The sequence below is a fragment of the Aedes albopictus genome, chromosome 1, assembly GCF_035046485.1.
Source record: "Aedes albopictus strain Foshan chromosome 1, AalbF5, whole genome shotgun sequence".
NCBI classification, from domain to species: domain Eukaryota; kingdom Metazoa; phylum Arthropoda; class Insecta; order Diptera; family Culicidae; genus Aedes; species Aedes albopictus.
In genome coordinates this window covers 223,285,669-223,299,352 of record NC_085136.1, presented here as the reverse complement: position 1 = coordinate 223,299,352, position 13,684 = coordinate 223,285,669, and positions in this window count along the sequence as shown.

Genomic DNA, 13,684 nt, shown 5'->3' with positions numbered 1-13,684 from the left:
ATCTTATAAAAAGTTTACAGCACTGATCATTCGATATTTGTGTTTAAATTTAGACTATATTTGGCTAGAGAAGCGCCAAAATGGGACGCCAACGTCCAACGTGGTTCCGAACGTAGTAACATCTATCGAATTAATATGAACTCATTGAGGAGTTAAAAAAAAGAAAAAAAAGCTCATAGACCACAAGCTGAACAACAGGCTCTGTTCCAGTTTCGATGAGTTACACCAGAAGGGAACATGTAATCTCGGAAATAGGAACGCATTTCACCATATTTCACCCATATCGACTCGCAAAGGTGTTCTATGTGATTCCATGAAGCCCCTTTTTTCTAATCTAACCACTGTGTGTCGGAGTTCTGCGGTTGGTCAATTTCGCAAGCGTGGCTCTACCATTTGGTCTGAACCCGAAACTGGCCCCCAAAAAAAGTTTTGCAAATGCCACGCTTGTTTGCCGGCTCTGTTTATGACGGGCATCGCTTCGACGCGCTTGGACGGTGGGGTATACGTGCAAAATTCGACAACCATTAGCGACCAACAGCGGACGCGGCGATTTATTGGTCATCTTTAATTAGCGCCTCCATTGAACTTGATCGGTGTGAAATGGTCAAAATGTTTTTGTTTTGGGATATTGTGTTGCACGGAAGAGGAAGATAAAGATTACGAGTTGCCAATGGCTAGCCCAAGCTGGTTTGCACTAATACTGTCTATTAAGAAATTATACATCGGTAATAATGTTTTGTTTCTTTTCTTCTCTATTTCAGGTAAGACCCGGATGGTCGAAATCTTCAATGAATGTTGCGACTGTTACAGCTTACAGATGTTGCATTTGCCGTTTATGAAGAATATTAACCCTCTAATACCCAACCCCGCCTTTAGACGGGGTATAGTTTGAGTATTTTTGTTAAGTGGGCAATCAAAATGTTTATATTTTTGGCTGATATTTAGGACTGTTATGTCTATCTTGGTTTTTGGTGTCTTTTAAACCGTATTTACATTTTAAAAAAATCATTGAGAAATTGATGTTTTAGTCACTTTTCAGATGTCATTGATTATTTTAACATATTTTATTTTTTCCCAAATCATTCTATCATAGTAAAATTGTTTAAGGGAGTCGAATACACTCTAAAATTATTTTCCCTAAAATTACACGGAAAATAGAATTTTGAGTGAAAAAAAATAAAAATTAAAATATTTCAACAATAATAAACAATAAACAATAATAAAATGTTCGAAAATAAATATAAGAAAAATCAAAAACCGAAATTCACAAAATCGAGAATTAAAAAGAATAGAAGATGATTGTTATTTAAATCGATTTAAGTTGACGAAAAATGATAGTTAGATCAAAATAAAAAAAATGGGGTATTAGAGGGTTCAAATTCAAGTAAGCTTATAGACGTTTTCCTTAACCCTCCATGTACATTAGGGTGCATTAGGGTATTTTTTGGCCCAAACCGCCCGAGCAGGAACGAATAACTGATGCATAACTGCAGCATACCAAAGTCAGATATCATACCAAGACAAGGTATTGGTCGGTTACAGGTATTGGATATAACTTATTTTGGTATGTCGTAGGTATTGATAAAATACCTCAACGAGTTATTGGTTTGGTGTGGAGGACTGCTTGAAGTATTATTAAATTATGGTAAAATCACTATTTGTATAGAAAAATTGCCGATTATTATACAGGTATTACCAAAAGTTACCAAAAGTTGAACCAAATTACGGCTTTCCGAAGTAGCGCCAATTTTGAGTGATTTTTTCTCCCACCTGGAAATAATTTACTACGGCAAAATCGTTTGTACATGTAAGCCACGGGTATAACCATCGTTATCATAATTTGAACCAATTTTAATCTTAATTTGAACTACTGGCGACAGCAGCTCGAGCATCTCCCACAACAGCCAATTTCGTGCTGAACAATAGAAAAACATATGGATCTGCTAATTCCCATAACTATTTTTCATTAGGCAGTGGAATTTCAACTAAGAATGTTCTAAAACCTTCAGGAACATGGAAACTAAATTTGGAATTTTTCATCCCCCAAGAGTAAACAAAACAACCACTAGCGCAGTCTGCAGGCCAACACTGGAAGCTCGCCCCCCGTTTACTAGTTCAAATTTAGATTACAAATGGTTCAACTTAAGATAACATTCTCCAAGTAAGAATTACTTAAATTTGTTAATTTTATGACAAATAATGTGGAATATTATTCGGTTGATCGATTCTACGTTAAATAAGCTTTCATTTGACGTGTTCACATATTGCGTGTCATACAATGCATGATCTGTACGAGTGCACCGAAAATGTGCTTTCTCTTGGGGGAAATGGATGAAATCACATTGATTTTTCAATTGCCTGTTTTCCATGACAAAAACACTTTTTTCAATGCTTTTAAGGTCCATGTTATCAGGTTATATTACGGAAAGCTATTCAACATCTTTTTCGGGACAATATTTGCCTAAAAAGTACGTCGTTTTAATGAATTTTGAAATGGTTCAAATTAAGATTACAATTTGACTAGTTCAAAGTTTGATTTCTTACCCTACCTGATGCCAATATTCACGTGTTATGCACAGAATACCCATCAGTTATTATTTTAGGTGTCTACCTCTTATGCAGGACTTCTTAATACCTCATTCAGGTTGTAGGTAAGCGGCTTTCCATGCCCGAGTTTGGTATTCTTCAGATATTTTCTCCTGCTCGGGTGTACTCTACGTTAGCGAGCTGTTCCTAACGTGAAGGTGAGAAATGTTTAGCCTTCATGGATGCATATCCATTAGAAGGATTTTCCGAGCCTTATATCAGAAGGCCGATTTCATGAGTACGTTATTATAACTTTACTCAGTTTCGCGTAAAAGAAAGTGTTTGCCACAAAGGACATTTTCTATTGTTCAGGTAGCGTTTCAAAAAAACGTACTTACTTTATACTTGATGGAGTTCAACTCGCAGCGGTGAGTCTGCGCTGAATGAAGCATTCGCCTCCACTGGTCTTGGTCCTGGGATCATCGATTCTAAATCGGTCTCATCCTGTTAAACAGAGTTCCGGACGAAACCTTGTACTGCAAAACTATAATAACTCAAAACAAAGCATCGCAGAAACAAAGTTTTTTTTTATGAAAATGAAAGCAAATTTTCTAAAAATTCAAATAAAATAAGAATTTTAAGAAGTTTTCCAATAAATTTTCCACCGTTGAGAAAATTAATAAAGAACAGCCGGAATTTCTTATTTATATAATTTATAATGAAATATTTTTGAGAAGGAAACATATAAACTTTAATTCCAGTAACTTTTAGAATGTATTTTTTTGTTCCTGAGTTATGGCCAATTTTGTGAAAAATTACCATATAAGCCTCATAAATAATCAGATAAATATGCTTTTATTTTCATTATAAAACTTTGTTTCTACGATGCTTCGTCCTTGAGTTATAATTTTTTAGAGAAAAAGCACATTTAGACATTTTTACAAAATTGGACATAACTTGAAAACGAAAAAAAAGTATTTCAAAAAGTTCAGCGAATGAAGCTTATAAAATTACCTTCTCAAAATATTTTTTTGGAAATTTTTCACGAGTTCGGGCATAACTTTTCCTGCTTTTCCTTACAAATTTTCTCAACGGTTGAAAACTTTTTTCAGTTCATTTTTTTTGGATTCCTGCGAAAATTTCAGTTTTTAAAAACATTGCTACTACGGTGCTTCGTTCTTGAGTTATGATTTTTCAAAGTTAGTAGTGTCAGGGGAAAACAAAAAAGAATCCACCTGAGTTTTTTTAGAAAAATTGGCGACCCTGATTTTTCTCAATTTTTTTTATTCACATATCTATGAGCCCTGCCTGTGGAAAAACTTTCATGAATATCTAAGACTCTTCGACCCAATTTGTACAAAAATTAAAAAAATCCCCATCTGTCATCAAGTTTCCATCACGGTCGTTGCACATGATGAGAGAAGACACTGCCATTGAATGTTTCATAAAACTCAGTATATCATTCTGTACTATTCTTTTTGAGTTTTGCGATGGATTCTTTCTCCGGCTAATCATGCTTCCCTATATTGCTTCCTACTCTGCCGGGTTTAAAGTTTTTAGGTTGTCTTTGATCAGTGCCTATCGCATCCCGCACTGTCGTACTCATCGCTCCGTGGATAGATCCCCACAGAGTGGTGTACTACCAGGTTAGGAGCCAAGGTCAGCCCTGCAGTTCCAGTTGGAGACGGATTCTAGTTTGCAGGCACTCTGAAGACCAAACTGCGGTGCTTGTTTACGCTCTTTTTGGACAGTCCCCGCCGATGGATCTGCCTTGGTTCGACATAGAACTTCTCGACGAATTCTCGTTATCATCCGTGTGCCGTTCAGCATTCCAGCCTCACGTGCTATACTCAGGTGTACTCCCCGGCAGCGGGTCAATCATACTCGGACAGAGAAATCTTCGTCATAACTCCGCATATATTGCGAATCTTTTCTGAAATCCGCATACTGGCCAACAACTTGTGCGCCGACAGGCCATGCGCCGGGTTGTGCGCCATACAAAATGTAAATAAACAAGTGTCAAAAAAGTTCGCGCCAAGAGCTCTATCTCTCTTAGGGTTCGGATCTATTTTTTTTGTCTAAAACCCTGAACTTCCGTATGTCTGGAAATAATGTACAACATAGATATTATTGACGGTAACAACGCTTTTACTTCATTAAACCACTGATTAATAATGATTTGGATAGTGGAAAACTTGGCGCGAAGGCAATCGGCGCGCAAATTGTGCGCTGATGTGTGGATTTGAGTTAATCATCGGAAAGTGCCCTACACACATGTACCTACTGCAGTATACCCTGGCGCGCAACCTAGAGGTCGAAGAGAAACGTGTCGAAATGCTAAAAATTCTCGAGAAACTCAATAATTGACTGAGAGTCATTTGGCTCCCCACCTTTTTCGCTCACAAATCATGTAGTTCCCGGCAGCGGATCTACCATCCGCTTCGGTTGAGCTCCTTCGCTCGGCCCGGATTGTCCCTACGATCACTTGTCTGCTGTTATAACCACTTACATTGGTGAAATAATATATTCACATTTTCACATTCTATCCTCGACACACGGTGCAGATAACACGGAACCTTGGTAGGTATTTCACAAAGCAGCTGTAAACTAACAAGAACGAAGATGTCTTCCACTTGAGCTTTGCTATTTTGGGAACCCTCGCTTTACTTCCCTTCCGAAGAAAGAATCATTCCGGTAATCACGCATAGCGCCTCCGACTGGTTCCGGATCATTTGGCCAAACGGCATTCGGCCAAATGGCCGGTCACCTCTCCGACTATAGTGTGCACTGGGCGCTCACTACTCACATGGTCATCAGTCTGTGCGTACTGCAGAGCTGAGCGTACGCAACTATTTCTTTTTTTTCTCACGCATTTCCCTTGATAAGAACAAGAATGATCCGGTAAAAAGAGGAGCCAGTTCCATCCTGCTTTTTCTCGAAACTTCTGAGTTTAAGTGACAAGTACTTGTGATGCATCTCCATGTCATCGTCTTCTTCTTCTTCTTTATGGCTCTACGTCCGGACTGGGACTTGGCCTGCCTCGCTTCAAACTTAGTGTTCTTTGAGCACTTCCACAGTTATTAATTGAAGGGCTTTCTTTGCCTGCCATTGCATGAATTTGTATATTGTGAGGCAAGTAAAATGATACTCTATGCCCAGGGAGTCGAGAAAATTTTCCCGACCCGAACGGGAATCGAACCCGCCGTCTCCGGATTGGCGATCCATAGCCTTAACCACTAGGCTAACTGGAGACTCCATGTCGTATACCAGTATTTGATTCTGGATGTATCTTCAAAGAATCTTGTATAGAAACTCGGGCATACCCAGATACCACTCTCGAACGAGGTAGCGGTTACTCTTCCTTTTCCGCTGGAGAGCTATCTCGGCAGTTTTGGTAACCAATAAGACAAACCGAGAGATCATCTACATTCGCGGTGTAGTCTGTTCAGGATGGTCCTCTCGAGTACATTCTCCACCGTGTCGAGCAAGCGTATTATTCTATTTGCTGACGAGTTAATTTCTCCGCTTTTTGCAATAGGACCAGGCTCTACCGCTTCCAAACCTCTGGGACTTCTTCGTCCATTCATTTCTGCATGGCAGATCTGAACATCTCCGGAGCCTTCGCAATGTTCAACGACTATATCTGCCGCCTTCTTTATCGCTTTCCTGTTGCTCATCAACACCAACTCCGTTTTCCGATAGGCTATGGATAATTTCTTCTCTTGTATCCAGTTCACAACAGCACCGATCGCTTCCGTGGCGTGTATCTCCATTCTTTCCAAGGACTCACCAACTTCCACCAGCAACTACGTTATTCTTCTAGAGAATTTTGTAAGAATTTGCTCACAAGTAGCAACTCATAATGGACTCCCAATCGGACTGGAAAAGGAACAGGAAAAGGAAGCCACAATTCAACATCCTCGTGCTTATCCTTCTACCATGGACAGGGTAGAAAAGTGACAGCAGCGCAAAGGCACCCAGTATCATAATAGTAGAATTAGAATAGAATACATTTAGGTGTTGTACAAAGTGTATGTGCAGCTGCCAATTGGAATCGCTCATGCAGCGCCCTAGTGGACAAAAAACTGTAAATTAGGTTAACTGGTTAAAGAATTAAAAAAAAAAATCATTAAAAGTTCCTGAACATCCATCAAGGATTATTTCCTGAATTTGTTCAGAGATTGCTCCAGGAATTTCTACATTGATTTCTCCAGTGATTCTTTTTTGGATTTCTCTCAGCTTCTAGTGCAAATTTCTCCGTGATTAATTAATTGATCCTTCTCGCGTTTTATTTAGAGATTTCTCTTGAAATTGCTTCTTGGATTTCTCCAACATTTATTCAAGGATTCCTCCAGAAATGCTTTCTGAAATTGTGTTAGCAAATCCTTCTGGAATTCCTGCAATCAAGAATTCCTCCCGCAATTCCTTTGGAGACTTCTTCCGAACTACTTTCTAGGATAATTCCCGTAGACTGCATCGAGGATTCCTTCAGGAATCTTTCGCTCCAAGGATTCCTTCAGGTATTTTTATTTTTTAGGATTCCTTTAGGTATTTTTTCGGAGTTCCTCACGGGATTCCTTCAGGAATTCCTCCAGCGATTCCTCCCGGGATTTCTTTGTCGACTGTACTCAGGATTCTTTCGAAGATTCCCTACGAGATTTTTTCAGGGATTCTATCAAGGATGCTTCTCGGGATTCCATGAGGGATTTTCCTGAAATGCCCTCATTAATTTCTGTCGGATTTTTTTTTTCTTGCATTCTTCAGGTTCTATTTGTTAGGTTAAATTTATTAGGGAATCCTGTGGGAGTTTCACCTGGATCGCTTCAGAGATTCTGTCAGAAATTTCCTCAGAGATACCTTCAGCAATTCTTCGCGAGTTTTCTTCAGAATTTTTTTCCAATATACCTTCGGGATTTCAGGGTTCCTCCCGGGATTCCTTTTCCTTGCTATTTTTCAGGGACTACTATCGGGATTCCTCAGAATTTCTTTCGAGATTTCTTCCGGGATGTCTCCCGGTATTCCTATATTTTTGCCCCTAAGGTTCCTTCAAGGATTTCTGCTAGGATTTCTTCTCCAGGATTCTTTCAGAGATCTCTCCTGAGATTCTTTTTGGAATCCTCCTTGGATATTCAGAGATCTCTCCTAAGATTCTTTTTGCAATTCTGCTAGAATATTCTAAACGACTCCTTTTGAGATTATCTCAGGGATTGCTCCCCGCGTTTTGGTTTCAGAGATTTTGTTCTAGATATCCTCTGAAACATTACGTGCATTTCAACTTAAAGCTAAATCTACACTTATTCTTACCAGAATTCCTTCATTGAGATCTCTCGTGATTATTTACTCGATTATTCTCAGGTTCCTTTAGGGATTCCTTCCGATATTCTTCAGGGATTCTTCAGGGATTCTTTCAAGGGGTCTTCTCGGGATTCCTTTGAGGGTTTCTTCCTGGATTCCTTCTTTTATTCCTTCGTCAAGGTGTTATAGATGTTGAGGTCGAGTACAGAATCATTTTTTTTTAATTCTTTTATCTTAAAGTATGGGTTCTTAAGAATGGTGTGCCAAATTTTCAGCAGTACAAGCAAAAATATAGCGTTTTGCACCTCGCTCCCTTATGGGCGCGTAGTGCAAACTTGAAAATTTAATCGCGATTTTCTCGGAATTATGTTTTTCCAAAAACGTCGATGCGGTGACTACGATTGCGGAAACAGTTCTCAACCGATTTCAACCAATTTTTTTGAGTGTTCACTATTTATATTTCCTCCCGAGATTCCTTCTGGCATCAATCTTTGGGGCATCCATAAATAACGTAGCATTGTTGGTTGATTTTGGGAACTCCCACCCCCTCGTAGTATACTTTCTAATACTTCAACTAGGATGTTGGGTCGCTGAACGTGTTCTAAGCCATCGTGATGCACCTAACGTATCATCTTAGGAGGGTTAAATCGTAGTGAATTCAGAGATACAGACACCCCCCTTACCCCTAAAATGCTACGATACCTATGGACGCTCTTCAAGTTTTCCTCCCGATATTCACCTAGGGATTTTTTTCAGAGATTTCTTCCGGGATTTCCTTTGATTTTTTGATTGTTTCCCAGGTTTCTCCTGGGATTTCTACCGGGATTCCAGAGGATTATTTCATAGGGGGCGGTGGTGAGGCGATTCTTCGATAGTGTAAGGAGCCATGCATCTATGCAACTATGAGGAAATGTGCTAACGGAGAATGTCAAACATTGATAAAAACGTATTGTCAATTATGGATTCTTGGTCATCAGCCTGAACCAACTGGTAATCAAACACTTTCAGCATGGTCTTACTGAATATGAGAAATTTTGGAGATACACTCAAACCTCCATTTAAGTAAAATCTATTTAGGTCCCTGCATTTTGGTAACGTTACCTAAATGGAATCTGATTGTGTTCAGAGCCGTTGAAGTGTTTCAAATTAGGGATAAGGTTGGTTTGAGGGAATTAAGTTGCAAGTGTAGTTAAGGGGAGTTCAGACCGTGCTCAGGGGGAAGCAATGAGGAGGGATGTGGTTTGGTTTGGGACTGTTTACGTTTTCCTTAGAACTTTTTTGAGCATAAGTCATCGAATCTACATGCATAGCTTGTGTGCCTTGAGTCATTCTTACACAGCCTCATGCAACTTTGTTCTGACAAGTGTTAAGTTCAATGTATGTTCATGAATCTCTAAGAGCTCCCTTGAGTATAGGTTATCCGATCTACAATAGTAAACAGTCTGGAACGTCTTGAATCTCTTCTGAAACCACCTTAAATTAACCTTAAATCTCCCTGAAGCCTACTTAAGAGCTGTATGTATAACCCTTGAAACCCCCTCAAAATCCTCTGTAACATCCCTGAGAAACCCCCAAAACGCCAACGTAACGCCTGAGTAACGCCTCTGAAAACTCACCAAAGATTATCTGAAGCTGAAATCCCCCAAAAATCCACTCGGATCCATGTAACGCACCTGAGACCGTCAGAAACCCCCGAAAACGCCATCGTATCGATTGAGTAACGCCTCTAAAACTCGTCAAAAATCCTCTAAAGCTTTCTGAAATACACTCGAAATCCCCTTAAAACCCCATCGGATCGCATGTAACGCAACTGAGGCCCTTCGATACTCCCCGAAAATATGTACCCCTGAAATGGAGATTAAAATTGTGGGACACCTTGAGAATTAACGGGTCAATCACCATACCCAACTTTTGTGGAGATTGAAAGTATGATCGGGAGTTATCTTTTGCAATAAAATTCTTAGTGACAGAAAAATGAACGAATAAGTTCAGTGAGTAGGGGTAGGCGGTGCATAATGAGCAGGTGGGGCATAATGAGCACCTTGTGTTTTCACTGTAAATCTTCAAATTATCAAAACAAATTGCTTGATTGTAGCCTTATTATCTAAAATCCAATAAGTTGATGACAAAACATTAGTCAAAAACCCAGATTAATCCACCTAGTGGTGATAGTGCCTTTCTCGTCAAACATATACCCATGACCTTTCCTTGGTTGGGATACGACTGGGATTATTTTGCTTCAGAATGTTGGCTTCAGCCTTTTGGGGGAATCGAAAACACTAGTTTATGATTTTTTCCGACGTTTCGATCTGTATGGGGCCTTTTCAAGGGTTCAATCGGTCAAGGTTTCCTAGTCATGATGGCCTTGCCTAACTTAAAAATGTCATACGAAAGTTTTGGTACTATTGAGTCCGCTCGGTTTGAAACCGTCGTGATGTGGACAATCTCCTACCTATCGGGCGGTTTAGAATTCGGTCCCTGTTTTTGGAATCTTCTACTATTGTTTGTTTAGCTAGATTCTGTGCTAGAGCCATCATTCCGAAGCATGATCTTTCCGTCGACGTAATGCGAACTGTTCCTGAATCCTGAGAATACCTTATTTAGAAAAGCAATAATTTTAATAAAATTGGGAAATTTATTAGTTGAACAGTAGTAAGTTATTAGTAAGGGTAAACCCTTACGCTACAAGTATTTGGCATCAATAAATAAATAAATAAATATTCCGACGTTACGTTAAACGTATAGACTGGGCTGAAAAATATCAGAATTTTCAGTTGACTGCTTGAGCACCTTCACTATCACTGAGACCGATCAACATCAAGACGATAATTACAAGCTAGGATATAACGTCTTTCACAATCACAGATGACTTTACGGCAGGCCTGCTCAACCTTTCGTGGCCGCGGGCCACAAGTGATACTCCATACCAGTCGACGGGCCAGACATTAAATCTGACATCAAATTTCGAAAGCATGTATGCAACAGTGAAATTTTGTACATCCGATTACCCGTTCTCACGGCAAATCACAACACTGACATCATTTGGGTCATAAAAATGTGAGCAAGAATTCTTGATTTTCTGCAAAAATCACCCTGAATACTTTTTTTCTGAATTTTGCCGAACTGCAGGTTGCAGCAAACAATTTGCTGAAATTCAGAAAACTTCCCTGATTCGTTCAGTAAACTCTGCTGTTCAGCAGCAACGTTTTTCTGAAATTCAGTAAATTTTGCTGAAATTCTGCTTCAAATTTGTCTGTACCTTTCAAGTTTAAAATTTTTAAATTTATGCATTTAAATTTTTTAATCTTTGAAAATTTTTAACAAAACACTCTACCTATTTCGAGTTTATTTTTAATATTAAATTTTATTTAAATATGAAATATCTTCAAATATTTCAATCCTTGGGCCAAGTTTCATTCATCGATTCCGCGGGCCGTATGTTGGACAGCCCTGTTTTACGGTTTTCGACATAGTTTTTTCTTCACACTTTAGGCTATATTTTATTATCATAGGTTACAAAATTCATGTAAAATTTGACAAAAAATGCAAGCAAGTGAAATTGCCCATACTAAATCCCATAAGAAAATTCCCAGTAGTTTTAGACGGAAAAGAGGATTGAAAAAACTTTCTCCGGGGATGATGCGATAATTTTCTCATATAACGTTGACCTATCCTACTGTATATTTTTACACCTCAGTGATTTGATGAGATTGCTTTAGAACAGATAAACAGACATATCATTTGTAACATATTGCTATTATATTCATCGTTACTAAAAAATAATCGCCGAATGCTAATCAGGTTGCGTTTCACTGCGGCTTGATGTTGGTAGTGAGTAGACGTCAAACGAGCAACAACGATTAATATTTGTTTCAACCGTTGAAAACAAGGACGATGGAGAGTGAGTAGAGTAAGACGTCTGTATCTATGTGGCCTTAGTTCAGTCAAGATTTTGTTTTCTTACACATATTTATCGCTTGCATTGACTTTGTTCATTTTTGAAGTTCCTGCGAAGCACCCTAGGAAGCACCCAATGCTGGTTTTACATCACCATCGGTAGCCTCTAATGTGGTCTGAGCCTATTTTCTTGCTTATCGTTCCTCATGGTTTAAAAAAAGACCGCGGTTCGATGTGTCGCATGCATAGGTTTGGTTCTTTTTGGCATTTGACCACTTCCGGCTGGACACCCTAGATCGCTGTTTAATGTGCCGCAGGCATGGGTTTTGATATCTACTACATTTGACCACTTCCAGCGGGACACCCGGAACCGGTTCCGGAACTCTATCGGTTGATCAAAATATGATCTGAAACTATTCTCTTTTATTAACCGTTGATCAGGTTGCCTGAAGAGCTTGCGATTTGATGCGTCGCATGTAAGGGGTTGGTTAACTTTTATACTTGGCTATTTCCGGCGTGACATCTGGGACCGGTTCAGTAACACTACCGGTTCCGATATGGTCTGAGAATGTTTCCCTGCCCACTGTTCATCAGGCTATCGAAAAAGCTGCTGTTTGTTGTATCGCATGCATGGGTTTGGTTCACTTTCATATTTAGCCACTTCCGGCGGAACATCCAGAACCGGTTCTGACAAACTACCGGTTCAGATATGGTCCGAGAATAATTTCCTGCCTACTGTTCATCAGGCTATCGAAAAAGCCGCTGTTTGATGTATCACATGCATGGGTTTGGTTCACTTTCATATTTAGCCAGTTCCGGCGGAACACCCAGAACCGGTTCCTGAATACTACCGGTTCAGATATGGTCTGAGAATGTTTTCCTGCTTACTGTTTATCAGGTTATCGAAAAACCCGCTGTTTGATGTGTCGCATGTATGGCTTTGGTTCACATTCATATTTGGCCACATCCGGCGGATCACCCGGAACCGGTTCCGGAACACTACCGGTTCAGATATGGTCCGAGAATATTTTCCTGCCTACTGTTCATCAGGCTATCGAAAAAGCCACTGTTTGATGTGTCGCATGAAGGGTTTGGTTCACTTTCATATTTGGCCACTTCCGGCGGGTCACCCGGAACCGGTTCCGGAACACTACCGGTTCAGATATGGCCCGAGACTATTTTCCTGTTTACCGTTCATCATGTTTTCGAAAGTGCCGTGGTTTGATGTGTCGCATGAATGGGTTTGTAGCGTTTTTATATCTGGCCCCTTCCTGGGGTACCGATCCGGAACACCTAAATGGCCATAACTCCGGAACGGCTGGACCGATCCGAACCATTTTCAATAGGAAACAATGGGACCAGATACCGCGTCGAATGAACCATTGGTCATTAAAATCGGTTGAGGTTTACTGCCAAAAAGTGATGTGAGTTTTTTTTGTACACACACATACACACACACACATACATACATACACACACACAGACATCACCTCAATTCGTCGAGCTGAGTTGATTGGTATATGTGACTCGACCCTCCGGGCCTTCTATCAAAAAGTCATTTTTGGAGTGAACATATAGCCTTTCCAGTACACTTAGTGTACGAGAAAGGCAAAAATCCGTTTACCTTGAAAAAAATATCAAAATGCGTAAAGTGGTCATGTGCTGGGAAAATATAATAAGAAACAGGTGACCTAAAATAAGGTTTTGGGTATCGAAATCACAACTTAGTGGGCATCTATCGATTTTCTTGATATTCCCTAGGCCAATGAAATGTATTTGTAACACTTTTCAACTATTTGTATAATTATTTTGTTGAAAAAATATGCTTCAAAGAGTTGGTAGTAGGGTGGGGCAGAATGAGCAACTAGTGATAAAATAATTAAAATGGTAAGATGTTTACAACAAACAAATTTTAATTTTGGTTTTCTCTGTTTTGATGCATATAGTAAGGTTTTGTTTGTAACTT